Source organism: Lycium barbarum, chromosome 11, assembly GCF_019175385.1.
Source record: "Lycium barbarum isolate Lr01 chromosome 11, ASM1917538v2, whole genome shotgun sequence".
Lineage (NCBI taxonomy): Eukaryota > Viridiplantae > Streptophyta > Magnoliopsida > Solanales > Solanaceae > Lycium > Lycium barbarum.
Window position 1 is genome coordinate 62,837,059 of NC_083347.1, and position 14,300 is coordinate 62,851,358.

At 37.1% G+C, this 14,300-nt stretch overlaps 1 long non-coding RNA gene across 1 annotated transcript; it reads left to right on the forward strand.

The window, feature by feature from the left end:
* The first annotated feature begins 989 nt into the window (after positions 1 to 989).
* LOC132618167 (uncharacterized) lies at positions 990 to 13,054 on the forward strand. The gene is made up of 3 exons (XR_009574009.1): positions 990 to 1,840; positions 9,968 to 10,018; positions 11,265 to 13,054. It is a non-coding gene; the product is annotated as an uncharacterized LOC132618167 (long non-coding RNA).
* Positions 13,055 to 14,300: the final 1,246 nt, after the last annotated feature.

The window sequence follows — 14,300 nt, forward strand, 5'->3', positions numbered from 1 at the left end:
TTTTTCATGCTTTCACAGGGTACAACAGTCCCTGGCGACATTATAAGAAACAAAATCCCTACTTCTTTTCTTGCCTTCACAGGGTACAATATTCTCTGGTTGCATTTTATTTTATTTTTGTGATTTTCTTATATTCAATCATTATTTTCTTTTAGTAGTTAGTTTCTAGTTTTTACTGATAACTCACATAATTTTCCTAGTGCAAACTGGGGCAGAAAACTTTTGTTTGTTTTGTTCGTCTTTAATGGCTTGCAGGTTCCCTACAAAACACAGATTTGATGACAAATGGAGTTCCATCTCTGATCGGAGAAAAGAAGAATGTTCAATCTCGAGACAGCTAGAGTCAGCTTTGAAACACAAAGCGGCCCAACGTCTCAAGATACATCTTCTCAGCTTCTACTCAAGAAACAAGCATCCAAGAATATTCTATGAACTACATAAGGTAGAGCATCAACAACTCATCCCAAACTGCAAGTTCATGACTCAAATTCTAACTTCAAAATCAAACTTCGAGATCAAGGTACCCACCGAAAAAAGGTGAGGTGATAACTTAAGATCAAAGTGAAGGTCTAAAGGAAGACTCAAGACAAGTAGATTAGATAGGATCTTGTATTTCATTTCCTCTTTTATTGTATTGTTCAGTTTTTTTTGTTTTTTTAGTTTTTTTTTAGTTTTTTTTTTTATGTAATAACAGGAGCCACGGACCGGAACCTCGAAGGGACCTCACTCGATCCTCCAACTCATCATTCCATCCTTCTACCCACTTGAACTACACGTGACCTGATTCCCTTTTAACCCGGGATATGTACGCTGCACAAAATAAGGACTCAGTCACATCCTTTTCTTTTATTTCTTTTGGTCTTTCAAATAATGGTCAGGTCAACAATTAGTCATAGTGTTCACTTCTTTGCCTGAAAACTCTTCATGTTTCCAAGCAAAGAGGGACATTCTGTGAACACCTAATTTTTAACCGAACATAAGTTTTTACACTATTTTTAGCGTTCAAATATTTCTTTTAGGTTTAGTTAAATATTTTAATTTTTTATTTCATTTTTAGTAAGCCTTACATTTAAAGCTCGAAAGCTACAAAAATATAGCCTCATTTTAGGATAAGTTTTGCCTCTTTATTTTTTAAAAGAAAATGAAACTTAAAAAATATGTCTTCTTTAATTTAGGATTTAATAAATAAGCTAGTGATTTTAGTATTTTCTTAGTTATATTTTATTATGGACTAGCTATTTTTTTTTTTCTATATTTCATTTGTCTAGATATAATTAGCTAATATTCTTATCCTCATATTTTTATCTTTATTTAACTTTAATAAAACAAAAAAAAAAAGATCCAAACAACTGGAAAAAAAAAACTACTACTAACCTAAAAATAGTAATCTGTAAACACCCCCCTTTTCCCATTACCGCCACCACACGTACACACACACACATACACAAAATCTAAGAAACCTACACCAAGTCTAATTCTCCTCCCTTACGTCTTCTTCCCCCATGCTAATCCTTGTAACCCCTTCGACCAAAAATTTCTCAGCCAAAGTTATCCCCTAAACTCCTACTCCCTCACGTTACACAACCAGCACACAATATACAATATAAATACACACACCTACACACGACAGAAACACACGAAAAAAAAAAGTTAAAATAGAGCAAAACAGTGAGCACAAACCATAGAGAGGAAAAATACCTAAAAGAAATTTTGGAGATTCTAAAAGGTTTAATTGGAGTTCGAGGTTTTGAGTTCGTGGACCCGAAAGTTAGCTTTTGCTAGCTTTGGAAAATCTATAATTTGTACGTCGGTTTCGTTGTTAATCAAAAAGAATTTGAAGGTTCGTTCCCGCTACTATTTTCTATTTTAATATTTTATATGAATCTTTTTTTTTTTGGTTGATGCTCGGATATTCTCGTTAATTTCTTACTCGTGAATAAGGTTTGCCTTTGCATGGTTTGTTGGTCATTAGCTTGTTATTCTGATTTGGTTTATTATCTTGTTAAGAAAGAGATCATAATTTATTAGTAGAATATGAGTAAAAGTTTCGGAGAATTTAATGGTTTTGATCGGGAGTTAGGCCATTGTTTTAAACAATGTAGAACTGTCCGGGAAAATTGTATTGATCGCATGAACAGTTTCGTTAGTTAGATCGATGAGATTAAAAGAATTGGGTTTGGTACAGTTTTATTTGAATTAAATGATTTGGTGCTTAAATGTTTCAGCATGTGAAGGCCATAAGAGAATGAATCTGTGTTTGATTTCTAGTTTAGATGTTTTTTTTAAGCCTTTTTAAGTATAATAATTTATAGAATTGTTAAATGCTTCTCATCAATTAGAATAATGTGAATGGCTTTATGTTATTTAAATCCTGTCACTTTCCTTCTATGAAATTGCTCGACGGAGGTTTAATATTTAATTATTCTTTCAAAGTTTGGCTCAATTTTACTCTATTCGGATACATGGCTCGTCGTATGTATGGTCCGTGTTAAATTTCCGTCAACTTATATTATTTTCAAAGGCCTGACTAATTAACTTTTCTTTTAGTGTGAGATGAGTTGCGAATTATTTCAAACCTCGTTATCAAATAAAAGAAAGGAGTGATAAAAAACAATTGTAAGGGAGCGACATGAGTTGCGAATGACTTCAAGACCCGTTGTCAAAAGTTCAAAAGAGAGTTTGTTGGGTTACGACCCAATCAAAAGAATTTAGAAGTGAATTAATTAATTTAAGTAATTTTCAACGATAAATTCGGAAAGCGCTGCTACCGATGAATCGTTTTAAATAAAATTTACTTACCATATTCAAAGCTGGATTAATTGGGACGGATAGACTTTAAGTACGTCAGATTTTTATCTAGGCACGGGAAGTGGGAACAATCCATAAAGGCAGCTAAAGGCGCGAGATAAAAATCAAAAATCGTGGTAAGGCTGGAAAGCGCTGCCACCAGTACACCACATATTAATAAAAATGATACAGTTTTGAACAAGTTTAAAGCATATCAAAGAAGGCAGGAAATAAGTACTTTTAAGCTCATAAGCATAATGTATCTAGAAAATTAATTTAAGCTAGATATAAGTTGATAAAGTGATCGTGCTTGAACCACAGGACTCGGGTGGTGCTTAACACCTTCCCTCCTGTCAACAGAATTCCTTACCCGGACTGTTGTTTTCGCAGACCCAAAAAATAAAGAGTCATTTCCTTTTGATTAGGGATTCATAAGGTGACTTGAAACACCAAAACTCAATTCCAAGTGACGACTCTGAATAAATAAAATAATCCCTTTTCAAAACGTCTATTTAAGTGGAAAATCCCTTTTAAATAAATTTAAACTTAATTTTAAATTTAATTTATATTTTTTTGCGGAAAAAAAAGGGTGTGACATTAAGCACCTCGAAAGGAATCAAAATGCGGTTGTTCCTGTAAGTTTTAAAATTGTGGCTAAAAGTATATATTTGCTTAAAATGCGTTTAAAAAGGATATGTATAAAATAAGAGATATTGAGTAAAGTCTTACCTTTTCTTGTCTACTCATGGTATGTTTTGAAAAAACTTTGTAAAATTGTTTTGATTTTAAGTAAAGGAAGGTTTTAATTTTATTCCAAGAGAGCCAAGTAATTTGCACTTACTTTCTTGACCAATGCACACTCAAATTCGCCTTTGAGTAGAGTTCTACTTCAATTTGGTCCAAAGTAGTAAGTCACTTACATCTTATGAATTAATTCAAACAAAGACTTGGTGTATTTTGTTTACTTTAGAAGCAATGATTTGGTAAAACAAAGACAAGACTTTAGTTTTTCTTTCCCTTTGAAATCTACAGGATCTTTGGTTTTAAAAGATATATATTACCCAAAAAAAGAAATCCATTTTTTGTGGGTTCAAAATCCAAAACGGTTCTATTCTTCCTTTGTTGGGCCGAGGCCCCAAACAATGTAGGGCAATTCGCACTTCTTTTGGGGTGGTCTTTAAATTTTGTCCTTCATATTTAAAATCTTTAAGTTTTGCCCTTCGGCTAAACCCCATGAGTTCCAGGTTCGAACCCCCACACAGTCAAAATTTTTAAAAAAAATCGCAAGGCAGAGTTTAAATTCGCTATGCCCCCACCGGCATACACTTGTGAAGGAATTACCAAAGTTATGCTGGACCCGGCATACTTATGCCTTATGGGCAGACTTGGCATAAGTATGCCGGGTTCGGCATAACTTTGATAATTCCTTCATAAGTTTATGCCGAATCAGGCATAAAAGTTTGCCCATTAAAAGTATGCCCCCAACGGCATAAACTTGTTAAGGAATTACCAAACTTATGCCGGTCTCGGCATACTTATGCCTTATGGGCAGACTTGGCATAAGTATGCCGGGTCCGGCATAACTTTGGTAATTCCTTCACAAGTTTATGCCTGATCCGGCATAAAATTTTGCCCATTAAAAGTATGCCCCCACCGGATGAGAGTACCTAGGAAGAATTTCAGTGTCCTCCTTCCAATATTATTACAGAACTAAAAGGCTTCATGGTAAAAACTTTGTGCGTGGCCTCTTCCACTCATAGTCATGCAAATGTTGTCAATAATTATCATAGTGTTAATACTCATGAAAAACTAGGCTTAGATATAATGGAACAAAATCACGACATCTACTCTTTTCTAACACTACCCCATAATATATTAACAAGAGCAGTTATAATACATCCAATACAGGAAATGTAGCAAAGAAAGTCTTTAGGCCACATTGACACAAAAACCACTTGAATTTTAATAGAGCATTTTGATGTCACTAAAAATCTGTAAAAAGTTGACATGAGATCTCAAAGTTATGCCGGACCCGGCATAAACTTATGAAGGAATTACCAAAGTTATGCCGGACCCGGCATACTTATGCCAAGTCTGCCCATAAGGCATGAGTATGCTGGGTCCGGCATAACTTTGGTAATTCCTTCATAAGTTTATCCCGAGTCCGGCATACACGCGACCCAAACTTTGCCTTGCGGTTTTCTTTTTTAATTTATGCTTGAGTGGGGGTTCGAACTCAGAACCTCATGATTTCTGCGTGAACGCTCAGTGTTGCAATGCGAAGGGAAAAAATTAAAGACCAGCAATATGAGGGGCATAATTTAAAGACCACAAATATGAGGGGCAAAATTTAAAGACCACCCCAAAAGAAGGGCAATCCGCGCAAAAAAATGAACAATGTAATACCAAGAAGGGTTGTTTTAGGTCCATTTGTTTTTTTAATGCAAATCCAAAGTCTTCGTATACTCAAAAAGCAACTTTCATATTTAGCAAATGTAACTTTGATATTGAAATCAATTTTCATCCTTTAAAATATCTTGAATCATTTTAAGAAAAGTATTCATCCCTTCTAATTGTTCTTGAGAAGAAACATCCGTTTTTAATTATGTCAAAATTCGGATTTAAGTCTCTTTGAAAAAGGTCTCATATTCATTCTAACGACACTACCATCGTTCTCAACTAGGTTCCCCCGGGTTTCAATAATATTCAAATACTTTCTTACAAGTATAAGGACATGTATGTATATATAGAAGAAAAAAAAAGAGGAAATGGGCTGCTGGGTTTAATAAGCACACCAGCAGAAATTGCACAATTTTTACCCAAGGTTGGGCCTTCTCATGATGTGGCTGACTTGATATAATGCCGGCAATTCGCGCGAATGCCCTTCAAATGCGTTGGTCTTTAATATTTGCCCCCGTAATGCGTGGTCTTTAATATTTGCCCTTCTAAGCTAAAAAATAATAAGAAAAGACGTTACTACCCCTACCCATCACATATAAAAACCTGAAAGTCTGTAACGAACCCCAAACATCCAATTAAACCTATCCATCATTCCAACAACAAACCTTTCAATCGTTCCAACATTTCACCGGAGAAATCTCCATTGATTTTGCTGCTACAATATCGGAAAAGATAAATACATAATATATAGCGTTTCAATTGAACGTAATTCAACTCAATTTGATGCTTTATTAAGTTTAGATTTGTTAATATTTGAAAATAACAACAAATCATCTTCTATGAACTGAACAACTGATATTCAGCTGAGATTCCACATTGCGAATCATAATTTTACTCAACAACATAGAATTCATCAAATTTATTGCTTTGTTATGATTTTAATTAGTTTATACGTTCCATTTGATTAGTATACAATGCTCAATGACTTAGACTTGAAATTATAGTAACTTCAATTGACAAAAAATAATCAGGCAAAGTTCTGAACAAGTATGCTGGAGGAGGCAGAAGTTCACCTTGCAAAAGAACAAAGTATGTCGCTAGAGTCAAACTTTCATTTTCATAAGCAAAACATCAAGTATACAAGTGTTAAGAACTAGAAAAGTATGCCGGAGGAGGCAGAGAAGTTTACTTTACAAAAGAACAAAGTATGCTGTTAGAGGCAACTTTTATTTTCATGAGCAAAACAAAAATTTACGCTACTGTTAAGAACTAGAAAAGTATGCCGGAGGAGGCAGAAGTTTACTTTACAAAAGAACAAAGTATGCTATTAGAGGAAACTTTTATTTTCATGAGCAAAACAAAAATTTACGCAAGTGTTAAGAACTAGAAAAGTATGCCGGAGGAGGCAGAAGTTTACTTTACAAAAGAACAAAGTATGCTGTTAGAGGTAACTTTCATTTTCATAAGCAAAATAAAAAAGTACACAAGTGTTAAGAATTAGAAAAGTCTACCGGAGGAGGCAGAAGTTCACTTTACAAAAGAGCAAATTATGCTGTTAGAGGCAAACTTTCATTTTCATAAGCAAAACATCAAGTATACAAGTGTTAAGAACTAGAAAAGTATGCCGGATGAGGCAGAAGTTTACTTTACAAAAGAGCAAAGTATGCTGTTAGAGGCAACTTTCATTTTCATAAGCAAAATAAAAAAGTACACAAGTGTTAAGAATTAGACAAGTCTGCCAGAGGGGGCAGAAGTTCACGTTACAAAAGAACAAAGTATGCTGTTAGTGGCAAACTTTTATTTTCATGAGCAAAACAAAAATTTACGCAAGTGTTACGAACTAGAAAAGTATGCTGGAGGAGGCAGAAGTTCACTTTACAAAAGACTAAAGTATGCTGTTAGAGGCAACTTTCATTTTCATAAGCAAAACAAAAACATTATTAACAAAACAACACCAAAAACACATAAGATTGCATAAAAACCAAAATTATTAACAAGACAACACCAAAAAACCAAGCACACATAAATTAACTTAATTCATGAAGTTATGCCAGAACAAGCATTACTTTATGCCGGAACCGGCATAACTTCAGTTTACAAAATTACAAAGTATGCCGTGAGAGGCAAACTTTCATTTTTCATAACCAAAACAAAACATTATTAACGAAACACCAAAAACACATATGATTGCATAAAAACCAAAATTATTAACAAGACAACACTAAAAAACCAAGCACACGTAAATTAACTTAATTCATGAAGTTATGCCGGAACAAGCATAACTTTATGCCGGAACTGGCATAACTTCAGTTTCAAAAACCAAGAACTCTGCCGGACCCGACATATGTGCCTCAGATAAACACATTCTTCACAAAAACCAGATTATTAAATAAAAACAGCAGCAACACCATAAAACAGCTGTTCACAGGCAAAACATCAACGATTCAACAAAGAGAAAATCAAAACGCATATCAAAATCAACTAAAACATATTACGACATTCAAAAAACCAAAATATATACATGGGGAATGAAACTAAAGTTCAAAAAATCATACAGACACTATAACAAAACACTATAATTTTAAATAAAAAAAACGATGAAGACAAGGATATAAATTCAACAAATAACAATTTAACATAAAAACAAATATTGAAACGAGCAAAAGATCCAAATTCGTACCTAAGTTTTAGAACAGATGAGACAAACACAAAACAGAGGAGGAAAGAAGAAGCAAAAAAAGAAAAGAAAAGAGCAAATGACGAAATAAAAAGGATTTTAATGGGGTAAGGGTAATTTTGTCAAAAAACTTTCATTAAACAGGCGGCAAGGGCAAAATTAAAAGAAGACATAAATGAGGGGCGAAATATAAAGACCAGCCCAAAAGAAGGGCACTCCACGCAAAAAATTGATATAATGCAATTATTAGGCCTCAGGCCCAACAGAATCGGTAGGAAAAAGGAACTGGCCTAATCGGGCTTGCATTGGTATAGTTCATGCAAAAGTAGGAAAGTGGGGTTTAGAAGATATCTACACTTAGTAACTAATTAAACAATGAATTTATCATGAATATGTCACGCAAGCACATTTGGGCAATTTTAGTATACACACATACATTCAAATATATGTGCAAAGTGTGATATAGATACCACAAGCCCATATACTTTAGATGTGAAGGAAATGAGAAAAGGTAAACAACAAACCCGATAACAAGACAAAGCAACCCTAGCAGGAACAAAGATAAACAGAAAGAGTGGCCCAATTAGCACGAATACGCCCAATATACTCTGATATACTACAGATATACATGATACACACTTTTGTATAAATGAACATGTATAACCAAGTGTAATTCTGTATACCAAGTGGTATATGTTTGTTATATCCTGCATTTTCGAACGTCGAATTATTTGTAAGCTGAGGTGGGGCCCACACATCAATATTTTTTTTGGGACATGTGAAAAGTTATATGAATCGTATATGTAAAGTTAAACACAACCCGTGAAGGGCCCTGGGGCCAAATCAAAGTGGAAGCCCTCCAAACGAATATTTTTAAGAAAACGTTTTCGGATGACCTGACTTGGAGGGGCAAAAACGGCATTATAAGTTTAGAATTTGGGAAAATGCCCAGAGATAAAAGTTGTAGATAATTGAAATAACTTTCCTACGTTAGGTCGTGGGCTCCCAGGCGACGTCGGTACAAGGAGATATGGACATTTTAAGGCGGAAGGGTCAAGCTGGGCAGTGAAATGGGCCCAACCCGATTCCAATCCGGGTCAGGCCCATTTCCTTATTATTTAAGGGAGTTTTCAGCCTCCTCCTCCACATTTTAGATCAGAAAAGATCCAGAAAATTCCATTAGAGAGAGAGAGAGAGAAAACTTCAAGGCTAAGAAGGTCATTTTGATCAAAATCCGAGCTCCGAATCCCGAAGCTCATGAAGAGAAAAACGTTGTATGTTGCGTTGCCTTCAATTTGAGATAAATATTGGTCTTGGGGGATGAAATTTTCGTGGTGGATCTTCTGAGAAGGTATTTATAAAATTCCTTTTATGTTATTAAAGTGTTTATTTAGAGTTTTAACGAATTAGAACGGAGAAAACAGCATTATAAACTCGTTTGTTGTTTTGTTGAAATTTATGGGTGAGGGGCTGTTTTAATTGAAATTGATGGACTGATTTGAATTAATATTTTGGTTGTTTTAATCATGGATTATGTGAGGAGAGTGAAGGAACTTAATGGTTATTAAGTTGTTGTAGGAAAACATACAACTTTGTTATGGTTTATGTAAAAATGGAAATGAAAGTATCAAGAGGAAAATTATGATTATTGTGGATGAATTTGGAAGATGGAAATGTATAATGAACTTGTATGTTGAAGGTTAGGAAAAATTGGAAAAGTAGTGGCTTAATGGAAAGTTAGAATGTTCGCATACCTTATGAATATTGGGTGAAAATGGTATGGATGCTTCCGATGTATGTTGTAATGAATTTGGTGGGTGATGAATATCAAAATAACAAGTTTGGTTTGGAAATGTAAGTTTGAAACGAAAGATGTGTCGTTATGCCGAAACGATGGCTAGTGATGCCATAGTGTGTGTTTTAATGTCTGTTGTTGTTTTTACTGTTGTTCTGGGTTGTTGTGTAGTGAATTGAGTCGAGCTAAGTCTCGGGGATGTCTTATATACAGAGGAAATGCTGCCGAAATTTCGGTAGGCAAACATGTGTTAAGTTGGATTATTGAAAAGTTTGAAACTAACAAATGGTAAACTTGACCATTTCTAGATTTTGGACGAGATTGGGATCGACGCCAAGCGAGCGTAAGGCGCTATCGAGGTATGTGAAGCATTTTCCTTTGTTCCTAAGCATGTTCTGGATGTGATAGGCTCGGCCGCGAGCCTTAAGTACGACTCCGTTCCCCGGAATTCGAGACGGAAAACCGCTCCAATTCCTTCAATTCAATTGAAGCTATTTTCTTACAAATTGCCTTTAAAGTGAATTTTTGTACAAAACTCCCCTAAACGGAGTCGGAACACTTCCAAACGATTATGGATGACCTCATAAGGTCTATTAGCGATAATTTACATATGTTGCCTCGAGTTGGTCCGAGGCGGGCCCGCAAGGCCCGATATCTTTTGTAATACTTTAAATACTTCCGTTTTGTCCGATTTTCTCAGAAACCATCTGAACTATTATTTTGATTATGATACAACTATTTTTATGAAATTCTTATAAAATAACTTCTGAACATCTGAGAATCCGATTCTGATAATAATCTGTCGTGCCTTCCCAAGTAGGATATAGGCGCGTACTATGCATACTATCCGTATACTCTGATTTTGGCTCGCCGTTTGGCACCCTTTAGTCTGATTGAGTCTGTATGTGAGTCTGTATGTATGTGGTTTCCCATGGATCTGTTCGTGGCTGTCTCAATGCATTCCTTCACTGCGTCCCGGGCCAGGTTCTGTTATCGTGCATATTTCTCTGCATTGTTCACCGCGTCCCTCGGCGTACGGGCCGGTATCTGTATGTCTGTATGATACTATGATCTGTGTATGGGGATGGCGGCCAGGATGGCATATGATCTGATCTGATTCTGTCTGTCTACCGCATCCCGTACTAAGAGGGCCGGGTTCTGTTTACCGCGCCCCCAGACAGGGCCGGGATCTGTATGTCTGTATGCATGTGCCATCAGTATGTATATAAGCACATGCCTCTGTATGATTCTGTATGATTCAGTATGACTCTGCACTACTCTGCATGCATAATTCTGTCAGGTATACTTCTGTCTGTCCGTCTGAACTACGACTATGTCTGTATGTCCGTATGGATTCTGATTCTGTATGTCCGTATGGATTCCGATTCTGTATGTCCGTATGGATTCTGATTCTGTCTGTCTGGACCATGATTATGTCCGTCTGTTGGGACTATGACTCTGTCTGTCCGGCTTATGAGCCAGTCTAGTATATTTATGCGCTTCCGGTCCAGATCATGATTATGTTTGATATATTTCTGCTTTACATACTCGGTACATTTTTGTACTGACCCCCGGTTCTTCGGGGGCTGCGTTACATGCCCGCAGGTACAGGTGCACTCGGTGACACGCCGCCAGTCTAGGGCACAGGTTCTGCTATCTTGAAGAGCTCCTTTTGATTCGGAGCATGTACTTTGGTATATATATCTTCTGTTTTCCATATGTTCTGTATGTATGGAGGTTCTGGGTACGGCGGGGCCCTGTCCCGTCATATGATTCTGTATGTCTGTAGAGGCCTGTAGATAGATGTGTGGGTTACGGGTTTCGTCTGTATGTTAGCCTTATCGGCTTATCTGTAAATGTCTGCATGTTCAGGTATATATATATGTTTGCGCGCGTGCCGTATCTGTATCGGCCTACTTCTGTAATATCCGTTTGAAAAAAAAAATCTGTACGATACGAAATTCGGTCAGGTAGGTATGTACGGGTACCCAGCTAGGGTGCCAGTCGCGGCCCACGGGGTTGGGTCGTGACAGAAGTGGTATCAGAGCGGTTAGTCCTCGGAATGTCTACAGGCCGTGTCTAGTAGAGTCTTGTTTATCGATGTGTTGTGCACCACATCTATAAACAGGAAGCTACAGGGCATCTAGGATGTTACCCTTCTTTGAATCTTAGATCATGCGATAGAGCCAGCTGTAGGATATGAATTCCTTTCGACTAACTTTTAATTTCAGCCAAAGGACGGCATCGACAGAAGGCAATGGCTGATGATATTGGAGGCCGCACAGTACTCAGGTAAGCAATAATATGAAAGCTGTGTGTCGGAGAAGTTGTTTGATGTGTGGTAGAAATATAAAGTTGAAGATTGAACAGAAAAGTGAACAGGAAGGAGCCTGCGATGTTGTTCGAGTTGGGCATGTGAGGTAAGCCTCGACATCTGTATAATTTTATCTGTAATTGTTAGCCCCGTGTGGCTACGAGACGACATGATATGATGTATATATATATATGCGTATATGTGTTGGCCCTGTGAGGCATGGTTGGTATTTCTTGTGTACAGGTTTCGGATAGTAAGAAATACAGAGGAACCTCTGCCCAAATGTTTTTCCAGAGATATGGAAGTAAATATATATAAAGTAAGTACAAACAGGTTCCGCGATACTTGTCGGAATTTAGTTTTCTTCTGTCGGTGGTTGGAGAGCACCTTATGGTGATATTTTATCAGATTTCACCGACTATTTGGAGACGGAATTCGTGGGACGAAGACTTAAATCTGTGGCCTGTCTGTAATTGTATGTATATGTGTATGAAAGTGAATATCGGAGATTCAGAAAGGCAATATGGTAATTGTGCAACTTAGCCGGGGGTGGGACCCGCTACAAAAATTTTCCGAAAATTTGCTAAGACCCCGATTTGCCCTAAAATTATGTGACAAAGGTCCTGCAGGGCAATTGACGAAAATATATCAGCCCTAACGCGTCAAAATGCATGAAAGTTTCGGGGTTAAGCGTGCTCAAGCCAGAGCAATTCTGGGATGGGTGACCCCCCTGGGAAGTAATGCAAAATTTTGCACAAGTGTAAGTATGATAGATATAAATGAAAATTTGGGGTAATCTAAAGGAAAAGAGAATGTGTGGAGTAATTAGTGCCCTTACAGGAGTCGCGCAGAACGAGGCGGACTAAATGGGCAAAAAGAAAAGGTGCAACACCGCTCGGGAAATTGAGCGGATTTGAATAACAGTCAGAGACGTTCGCCAGTAAGATACTAGTAAATATATCTGTATGTGTGTATGTGTGTGTGTATAATTTTCGTTTGGTGCCCATATGGATCAAGAGCCGAGTCCCGGCAACTAATGTTGTGATAGACGAAAGGTTTTACTAAACCGAATACATGAAACGACGCGGAGACGGGGATTCGAATGTCATCAAAGGATAGAAAAAACCCTATTCCATTATAACTCGGTCTGGTATGACGATGTCTGAAAAAGAAAATGAGTATGGATAGTAGGAAAGATGAAAGATAAGAAGTGTGAATAAGCGGAATCTTTGAAAAGGTCGATAAGCGACACGTAAGACGATTTGTATGATAACTTGGCGAACAAGTTTACAAATAAGGGAAATTTTCATAAAACACTGGAGCCTTAATAGGAGTGATCTGATTCTAATTCAGATCCTATCTGTTATACTTCTGCACCCCCGATTCTGATAAGGCTCTGCCTATTACGCCTATGCACTTCTGAACTCGATTATGTTCCCGTCTGATAAATCTTTGTACATCTGATTTTGAATACGTTTCTGTTTGACACACCCCTATACGATTGACTCTGATTACGAATCTGTCTGACACACCTCTGTGTGTCTAATTCTGGATATGAATCTGTCTGATACATCTCTGTACGTCTGATTTTGATCACGCGTCTGTCGGATACATCTCCGTATGTCTAATTCTGATTACGACTCTGTCTGATACATTTTTGTACGTCTGATTCTGATTTCGAATCTGGCTGATACCTCTTTGTACGTATGACTCCGATCTCATGTTTGTCCGACATACTTCCGTACATCTGGCTTCGACTATGAATCTGTCCGATATGCTTTTGTGCGTCTGGCTCTAGTTATGAACCTGTTTGATGTAACGTGAAATTATGATAACGTTGTAAGGAACCGAGAAGTGTGACAAGAGGTGAAAGATGTTGATAGCAATCGTAACGTTGAAAGGAATTTTGAAAGAAAGGAAGGAACCTCCCCGAAGTGTCACGAGGCCCCCTAAGGTCAATCGAACATTCGAGGACGAATGTTCTAAAGGGGGGGAGAATGTTATATCCTGCATTTTCGAACGTCGAATTATTTGTAAGCTGAGGTGGGGCCCACACATCAATATTTGTTTTGGGACATGTGAAAAGTTATATGAATCGTATATGTAAAGTTAAACACAACCCGTGAATGGCCCTGGGGCCAAATCAAAGTGGAAGCCCTCCAAACGAATATTTTTAAGAAAACGTTTTCGGATGACCTGACTTGGAGGGGCAAAACCGGCATTATAAGTTTAGAATTTGGGAAAATGCCCAGAGATAAAAGTTGTAGATAATTGAAATAGCTTTCCAACGGTAGGTCGTGGGCTCCCAGGCGACGTCGGTACAAGGA